This window comes from Lissotriton helveticus, chromosome 7, assembly GCF_964261635.1.
Source record: "Lissotriton helveticus chromosome 7, aLisHel1.1, whole genome shotgun sequence".
Lineage (NCBI taxonomy): Eukaryota > Metazoa > Chordata > Amphibia > Caudata > Salamandridae > Lissotriton > Lissotriton helveticus.
Window position 1 is genome coordinate 1,479,770,970 of NC_136068.1, and position 9,855 is coordinate 1,479,780,824.

The 9,855-nt window shown below is 47.7% G+C and overlaps 1 pseudogene; it reads left to right on the forward strand.

The window, feature by feature from the left end:
• Window positions 1-6,819: 6,819 nt before the first annotated feature.
• On the forward strand, window positions 6,820-8,474 carry LOC144769544 (uncharacterized; annotated as a pseudogene).
• Window positions 8,475-9,855: the final 1,381 nt, after the last annotated feature.

Genomic DNA, 9,855 nt, shown 5'->3' on the forward strand with positions numbered 1-9,855 from the left:
CTGATACCAGCAGAGCATTGCAGTAATCCAGTCTGCTTAGTACCAATGTCTGGATGAGGGTTTTACTCCCCTGCTTTGAAAATGCATGACTAATGTGAACGAACCGCTCAGTCTACAGATTTCACCAGCGAACCCTTCCTGTTTGATGATTATATCTTCCTTGATTGGATCTGTATAGATCATCCCTTCTTAGACTTCTAACCAGTAGCTGACTGTCAGCTCGACTATGTGCCTCTCTGCCTCCTTCGATTCTCTTCTTGAAGTGACACGGAGACCGGGGTGGAGATTCTTGGGCAATCAGTGCTCCCACTGTTTGTTTCAGTGGATAGGGTGTTTGACTGCAATGAGCGTTCCTCTCCTCGGGTGCATTGTACGTTGATACTGTTACTTTTGCTCCCTACTCGCTGCTTGTATTTTTGTTCTAGTTTCATGGTGATTGGTTTCCCTGTTCAGGTATTCACTGATGTCAGGGGCGATTAGTGTGGTGGTGGGAGTACAGAGGTGGGTTGTTGCTTGTTGTCTTGCTCATTTTATGGTCTTATGCATTGGCTGCTAACCGACTACTTTCTCCTACATGCGTGTTTGGGGGGTTGGACATGAACAGGGGCTTTCCTCATCATTTAGACCCTTCCAGTTCATTGGGTTCATCTGTGTATCACATTACTGTTCATACTATGGCCTCACCTGTCCCTAAGACCATAGAGGTCATCTTTATTGCATGGAACATGCGCAGCTTAAATGATCTGCACAAAACTGGAGAGTATTAGCATACTTAACTTGCCACAATATTCATATTGCATAGCTGCAGGAGACTAGTCTTAAGCAGCAGACACAAATGACCTTTGCCACTAACTAGGCTGCGCATGGGGTCTATGCGAGCTATTCCACCCCTTCTAGAGGAGTGGTCCTCTTGGGGAGGAGAGGCCTTTTGGTGCACTTTATACAGGAGGTCTCTTACTCACAGAGGAGATACGTTATCCTGCAACTGGTTCTACATGGAAAACACTTCACCATTATAAACACCTATTCACCCAATCTAGATGATCCGGAATTTGTTTGGACTGTTTGGAAGCACTGTTTATCCGCTATCTGGGGCAGAGACTTCAATCTCGTTTTTGACTGCACTTAAGACTGCTCCAATCTCGCCACTCACACACACCGAGCTGCTGCCAGCGCACTGCATGTTCTTATGCAAATCTGTCACCCTGTGCTCTGGGAAGGCACACATGTCTCTAAGGTCTACAAATCGTGGGTTCAACTAGATTATTGGCTAGGTACTGAGTAAACGCAAGGAGATGATGGACGGAGCGCTGAAACGTTTCAGACACTCACGCTCAGTCACAGATCTGGCTTGATTCCATCATAGTTTTTTAGCTCACTTCTCCGCCCCAGTTCAGACATGGCCATATGCAAATCAGTTTTGACCCTGTTCCTAATGGGAACAATCCAGCCCGAACTGCCAAACCTGGTCCTGAAACAAGCATCCTCACCCTCGCTATTCCCATCTCCAAATATACAGCCTTTGTGTGGGTGCTCAGTTCCAGCCCCCGCCCCCCACCCAGGCACTGGTGGGCTATCCAGCGAGATATCCTTGACTTTTTTGTAAATAATGACTGGTCTGCAGATTCACTAGGCACCGTTTGGGAGGCCTTCAAAGTGTACATCAGCGGGCTGTGCATATCCAAGCAGTTCTCGATCCAGAAAGATCTTCACCAGTTGGAAAAACCCAAGCTCCACCTTCACCATTCTTAAATGTAACCAAGAGACTGCCCCTCAAGTGGGTTTTGTGGCGAAGATTCAGGAGACCCTAGCAGAAAATACTGCCCTGGCAGAAACAGAGCGCAAATATTTGCACAAATATGATACTGCGTGGGTATATGGAGTAGGGTATAGGCCGGAACCTTGCTCGTGTCCTGCAGCGTTAGAGTGTCCCTCTCAATGTTACTCAGCTAAGCCGGGAAGACAGTACAATAGTATTTGATACAGAGAATTTAATGCAGGAAATGATGGTGTACTATACGCAGCTATGTTCCTCATGCCACCTGCATGCCCTGGAGGACTATACCACTTACTTCAGCCGCCTTACTTTGGTTTGGCTGAAAGGACCCCATCAGGCAATTGTGGCTGAGCCCATTACTCTGAATGAGGTTACTGCAGCCATTGGTGGACTACCTACATGTAAATCCCCGGTAAGTGATAGCCTTCCTTCCTAGTTTTGTGCAGCTTTTTTGACCATTCTTGCTCCCCACCTTCTTCAGGTGTACAATAAAGCATTGCATGGTGTCCTGCCTCCATCTTTGTGTGAGAACAGCCTAATAACGCTCCTGAAACCCCCGCCCCGAGCTCCCAAAGTTTTATCATCCCCTCTCCCTAATAAGGATGCAAATATATTAGCGAAAGTGCTAGCCAAAAGACTGCTTATTCTTCTCCGCTCCCTCATAACTCTACCTCCCATAATCTTGAGACTCTTTATGCCCTTTTGTATCAATTACGACCAGATGATGAGGCGGTGGAGGTGTTCTTAGACACAGCAAATGCATTTGATTCTTTGGAATGGCTTTTTCTCTTTGCGGTTCTGTTACGGATTGGCACTCCTGATCCTTATCTGCGGTCAATGAAGCTACTTTACACAGCCCCTGCATCCCGGATCCGGGTCAATGGCTTAATATCCCGACCTGCCCCCATTGTTAGGGGCACACGGTAGGTTTGCCCCTTTGACTCCGAAGTCTCTGTGACAACTGAGCCTCTAGTGTCGGCCGTTCGCCAGCTACATGTACACAGAGGCTTGGCATTCTCGCTTTGCAACATAGTCGCATTAATCTATGCTGATGAGATCACGCTGTACTTAAGTAACCCGGGTGAAAACCTAGACCCTGTTATTTGCAAATTCTCCTTGTCCTGAGTAGTTTCGTGCAAAGTGATAAATTGTAAAAAATTCTGTCTTCCCTCTCACCGCATCCACCACCATCCCACCCTTTATCGGTGCCTCTGCCATGGGTGATGGACTCCCCATGATACCTGGGAATCCATGACAGTGCAAACAAATCGGCAGTCCGGTTCCAAAACTATGGTTCGGGGTTGGCTAAAGCTGTCTTTTTTTGCTGATGGGGCACGTTTCCATAATGAACATGATTATTCTAACAAAAATGATTTATCTGTTTATGAATAGCCCTATCCCTCTATACTTTTTTCACACCCTTCCTTCTCTTATGTAAGGGTGGGAGTAGCTCAGGGTGTTGCACTACGTGGAAATCCGCGGAGTTGCAAAAAGCTCCTTGGAATTCCGCAGAGTTCTGGGAGCGGGCGGAGTTGCTCCACTTGCCTGCCCCTAATATCACCTTGGCTTTCTCAAACCTTTGAGCACCCTTTCCCTCTCCTCCTTATGTCTCCTAACTCGCCTCCTCTTTCGATTGTATGGCATTACCACACATTACTTTGCCACTTTTTTTACAACGCAGATTTTAAAACGCATACCACCACCTCGCATTTCATTCACATACATCCGAAATACCTTTACCGCGACAACTACTACCACTCACACCTTTACAACTCTTAGTTACAGAAAAATCCAGTCACAGTATAACACTGCCCCCTACTGTTAAAAAAATGATACAATAAATCTTAAAACACTATTCAATTATGAAACTACAAGGCACTTTGAATAGTTTTATCTGGGCAAACAAAGGGGACTGGATAGCTTGGAAAAAGCTGGGTAGGAGTAAGATCTATGAATGAATTGCTAGTCCTGACCTGATTGCTTATTGTCGTGCCTTCCAACTCAAAACGTTTAGATCTTTACTTCTGGAAAACACTTACTATACTCTCTTTTTAAGAGTATTAACAATGGAAGAGGACAATAAGGCAAACTTTTTCTTATATACATTTGGTCACCACATATACTACAAAAAAGTGAGGTTAAAGGTTTTAAAGGATGCGTGTAGTCTGATACCAAATCAGATGTATACCGGTGCTACCCTACTACTGTGCTTGTGCCCCAAATGGGAATCCTCGGGGACCCCTGCAAGTCTTGCAGACAAAATGGTAATCCCATTAAAACAAGCTGAAATAAATAAATGGGGTCAACTTTTACAAGAAGACGGGTAGTATACCTGGGAGGTACTAGAGAGAGCCACAGATGATCATCCTGCCAAATTTAAGTACTATCAACTGCTGAGTTGGGCGAAAAGTTTAAAGAAACGGAAGAGCATAAAGGGGATTTTGAAAAGGAACATCAACTAATATCTCCCCAGAAAAAAGGAGATTGCAAAGTGGTTCTTGGTAATGATCGAGGCAGGGGAAGAACCCTTCTTAAAGCTGGAGGAGATATGGAAGAGGGACCTCGCCACCCCGAATTTCCAAGACATATGGCAAGTATCAATGACTGCATTTTGGTCCACTGTGAAATCCGCATCTCTCAAGAAAAACGATCTCTTCACAGAGCGTATTGGACACCATCGAAGCTGTCTAAATTCGGGACTCAAGAACCAAGAGGTGCCCAAAATGTGGAGAAGAAAGAGCGGTGCCCTCTGATCAATCTTTTCTGGCTGAAAGTGGGTAAGATGATTAAAGAGGTGATAAGTCAGGATATCAAGGTAAGCCTCCAAATGATTATTTTGGGGGTAGAAGAGAGGAGTAAATTATCCAGGAACCACAAATCCCCTTTGTTTATAATATTAATATTGGCAAGAAGGGAGAATTGCATTAAATGGGTATTGCCTCTACCCCCGACTGGATTAGATTGAGTATCGTCCATTCAGAGAATAAGGTCTCTAGAAAGTAAGAGTTCAGTGAAGAAAATGTAAAAAGGTTAGATTTTGGGAAATCTGGGATAAGTGGGAAGAGAAATGAGTTGGAAGTACAAGTGTAAAGAGGTTGAGAAAGAAATTGGTCCTATGATTTAAAATATCGATAGCTAAGTCGCAAGAGTGAAGAATTCAATTTGAACAAAGATTTAGCAATTTGGTTGTGGATCCTGAATAAGAGTGCAATTACAAATTTCTCCCTATGTTAGGGGAAAATGACGGTGGAATTGCCTGCTTAATTTGTTCAATTCAAGCTATGAATACTGTTATTGATGTTTTATGAGGAAAAAATAAATAAATCTTAAAACACTATTGTAAACTATTTTTAAAAAATTACATTTATGTAGATTCCAAGTTTACTTTTTGGAGGGAGATCCCCTCAACCCCCCTTTTTTTAATTACCCTTAAGATATATAAACTACTTACCACATAGTCACCAATACAAACATATATGCTTTGTAAAGACTTGTGTGGTAAAGACTAGCGTGTTATAAGTAATTCTGATGTAAAAAATGCGTTGTAAATGCATTTCGTGGTAAAAACTTTGTGGTAAAGACTGTTCCCTCTTCTTTCCCTCTGCTCTACTATCCTGCCAGAAGAGCCAGCCCCTACAACACCTTTCTCTCCTCCTGAAGTCGCTCTGCCATTGCTCGTGACTCATGAGCCCTGTTTGCTTTGTCTACCCTCTGCCCCCTCCACAAAGACACATCACGGAAGCCTACGATCCCTTTCAAAAGCGCGAGTGATAGCGAGCGCACACTTAGTGCCCGTCCCCCTGGATCCTCGCCACCCCTCCCTTTGGTTGGGGGTCCAGTAGCCGGCTGGCTACTGGACACGTAGTACTTCCGGGGCATCGGGTGACGCGCGTCCGGTCAGCACCCCAGGTGTAGTGGGTGGAGCCAAGGGGGGCTACTTAGCCCCAGGTGCTCCTTCACTCGCCCTCTTTCTCCTCTGGCACGACACCGTCCGGACAGGGCTCCTCTGGAATCTTCAGGAATCTGGGCTCCTTCCCTTGGCGGTAGCTGTGTGGCATCGTGGTCGTTGGGCGCCGGTCAGTAGGGCTGCTTCGTCGGTTGCTTGACGGTCTCCTTGGTCTCGTGGTGCGCGGGCAGTTGGTGAGGTGTTGGGTCGCTGGGGGTAGCGTGCGCTCCGTGGCTTAGGCTGCTCCGCTGGGCTTCGGGTCCCTTTCCTTTAGTCTCCCTGTCCGTCCGGGTCTTGGGGCTGTGAGTTGCGGGGGCTCCGTAGGGCCGTGTTACTAGTGCTGCGTGGGCGCTTCCTGTGGTTTTTTGGCTCCTTTGTCCTGGTGGGTCATCGTATCGTCCTCCACCCCCCCCTTTTTTCCTCCTTACTTCTGGGCGGCTTCTCCGTGCGCGAGCAGCCCGTTCCTCTTCTCCCCCCCCACCTCTCCTCCTGCTTGTGGGTCTTCCGGGGTCGAGTTGTGTGCCCCCTTGTGCCGGTTACTCCTCTCGTTTAGCGCTGCGCCGGTCCCGGGGTGTACGCGTCTGCGGCCTGCTATCTTTGGCCTCCTTTCCCTTTGTTGCGGGTTGATTGCTTGTGGGGCGGGTTCCTGGCGCTTGGGAGGTGCGGCGAGGGGGAGAAGGGCGTAGTCACTTGCGACATAGTGGGAGGCAGTACAGTGGTCCGGGGGTTCGGCTCAGAGGTCGAGAGGCACCCTGGGGTTAGCTCGCTGGATAGCTGGCCTGGGGACGTGAGCGCGCTTGTGCGGCGGCGGGAAGGAAGCGACTTGCTTTTTAAATTGTACGAGATTGGTGCCTTGTGCTCATACAGGGTCAGAAACAAGGTGACGGGGCCAGCGATTTACGGGCAAGTTCTTTGGGTTGAAATTTTTATAACGGATGGCCCAGTGGTAATTAACAGTGGTTATCAGTAATTTGCCAGAGCGAAACACATAATAGGGCCATTGGAATTTAATTGTGCAAGTTTGTCAGAAGTGCAGAAGGTGTGTGGGAGGGCAACAGGGTGCAGGCATTAGAGGTGAGGTTAGAAAAGGGTAGACATGCCTCCCAAGCGCAATCAGAAGCGGAAGGAGGGCGAGTCTGAGATAGCGCAGATGTTGAAGCTGGTGCTGGCAAAATTGGGCAGAGATGAACAGAGCCGAGAGGAGGAACAGGGGGGACGTGGCGCCGAATTCGGACAGCGAGGAGGTGCCCGAATCCATCCCCGGGACAAGACCACGGCGAGCCATAGTCCCTCCTACAGCTGCTTTCCCCCCCCCTGATTAAGAAGCCCAGGGTGTACCAATAGGAGAAGGGGAGCAAGGCCTCTGAGGCACCCCTTCCCACGCCAGGTTCTCCAGTACTGCCAGGGCCTAGTCCCCCTATGGCGCCAGTTCCTAGCTTGCCTGATGCAGGGCTTCCTCCCCAACTTGTGCCTGTAGACATGGTGCCCATTCCGGTGGTACCGGCAGCCCCAGTGCCCATTATAGCGCCAGTGCTACCAGTCCCGGTGATTCCTGGGCCTAGCTTTCCCTCACAACCTCTGGTGTTACCACAGCCAGTTAGTATTCCACCTGCTGAAGGGTGAGATGATGTAGGCGCTATTTTAGCGGAGATCTGGGGGGGGACGTTAAAAGCTTTGGCGCCGAGCCCAACTATTCCCACTGTACCAGTAGCCCCCCAGTAATACCACCTATGGCCCCTAACCCTCCCCCACTCGTTCCAGAAGTGGTCGTAGGGGGGGCTTCGACCATACAAGGGATGCCCCAAGGGTTGCAGGGTACGTCCTCCACAGGATGAACCGGGACAGCTATGACAGCCACCATATTGTCAACAATGGCGACGTTTCTGGCACAATTAAGTGCGCATGGGGTGGGCGCATCTGTAGCTCCGTGGGTCCATACTTCAAGCACGGGTGTATTGGGCGAGTTGAGCAACCAGGTGGCCCTCTTGGGCAAGGCACAAGAGAAAGACGTGAGTAAGTTTCCTCAGGCGGTGGGTCAGCTGCAGGTAAGGCAGTAGATGCTGGGGGCAAAGAAGTAGATAAGGTTAGCTCATCAATAGGTGGCTATGAGTCTGTACTATCCAAGCGGGGTAAGTTGGCTGCACACGTTAAACCTGAAACGAAGGAGAAGATTTGGAATGGAGATTTTGTAGATATATTCTCCCTGATCAGACCTAGGAGAAGGGAAGTTGAGTCCAATGAGAAGGAGAGTAAGGAGGGCTCCTTTAGGGAGAGGAAACCAAGAGTAGAAGAATCCATTACGAATTGGTTGTTCGGTTTTAATGTTTTTTCAGTAGTGATGTTAGAGAAAAAGCCTGAATTGGCCGTCCCCTTGTTATGTTATGCCAACAAGATCTTAAAAGCACAAACAATGTATGGGGGAGGGGCGTGGCTGGATCATGATAGGGACTTTAGATGGACAAAAGTAGATGATCCTGAATTGGGTTGGGACCAGACAGAGGTAAATGTTTGGTTAGAAAGTGTCAACAGTAAGGCACCTGCGAAGCAGCCCTTTCGGTTTTCTCAGGGAGGGGCGGTGACAAAAGTGGGACATGTTGGGCCTTTAATAGAAAGACATGCACCAGGCCCACGGGGGAATGTAAGTTCAAGCATGCATGTGCCTACTGTGGCCACCCTTCCCACCCTGAGTTTAAGTGCATCAAGAAATCAAAGGAGAAGCCTAGGGAGCCCAAGCCTCCCACTCAGCAGTGAGTTACCCACACCAGTGAATTTAGGGAAGCTGATTTTCTGGCTGAATCAGTACCCCGATAGGAAGGCATCCGGGACTTTATTCGAGGGGTTTTCTGCAGGTTTCCGCATTCCAGCGCATGGGGTACCCCAGTTGATTATTGCAACAACCTTTTGTCAGCCCGTAGACACCCTGCAGTAGTGTCACAGAAGGTAGAGAAGGAGAGGGCGCTGGGGCGGGTGGCGGGCCCATTCGCTGCCCCCCCCTTTGCCAGGTTTTGTGTGTTCACCCCTAGGGGTTGTGCCTAAAAAGGACCCGGGCCAGTTTAGGATGATCCACAATTTATCAGCACCAAAGGGGGCGTCTGTGAATGAGGCAATTCATCCATCCATGTGTTCAGTGACATATTCGTCTTTTGACTGCACTCCAAAGGTTGCACAATCTAGGGCCTGGGGCCGTCATGGCCAAGACCGACATAGAGTCAAACTTCAGGCTGTTGCCAGTGCACCCCAAAGACTTCCACTTATTAGGTTTTCAACTGCAGGGTCAATTGTATTATGACAGATGTATGCCGATGGGCTGCGCGATCTTTTTTTTTTTTTTTTATTTATTTTTTATTTTGACCAACCATTTCAAATAAATCATTACAAATTACACATGATTTGGAAAACAATTACATGCCATGTAATCGAACACAGAATATATATATCCACTTTTTTCCCTCCTTTTCTCCCCCCCAACCCCCAGCCCCCCCCAAACCACCCGCTTCCCGGAACCAAAGGAGACCACATTTCATGAAGAAAGAAAAAAAAGAAACAAAAATAAATAAATAGATTAAATTAACATAAATTAACTTAGAATTAACTTATGGCCAAAACAAACCTTTAGCTATTGCCTTTTAATCCAACCGGTTCTGATTTTTAAAACATAGATTCATTAATCCATGAGCTAATTGAAGCCCAAATATCATCCCCTTTTTTCCTTGCTCTTAGGCCTCTTCGTTTGTATACTTTTTTCTCCCAGCGATATGTAGCAAGCAGTTTTCCTAGCAAGCAGTGAACTGAAGGGGGCTCTTTATCAAGCCACACTGTTGCTATGGTGAGCCTAAACACCGCCATCATAATATAAAGCAGCGTCTTCTTGGGTGATGGTAGGCCATGGTTGCTTGCGCCCAACAGTATAACTTGTGGTGACAACTCAATATCACTATCCAGTATTTGTTTAACATAGTAGCCCATTTTCCCAATTAAACTTGTCAGGCAAGGACATGTAGCAAATACATGCATACTATCGGCAGCTAGCTCTCCACAACGGGAGCAATGAATACCTGAAGTACCTCCCCACCTACAAATCCGCGCCGGAGTAATGTAAAAGTTTAACCACATCTTATAGCATTGAACCTGA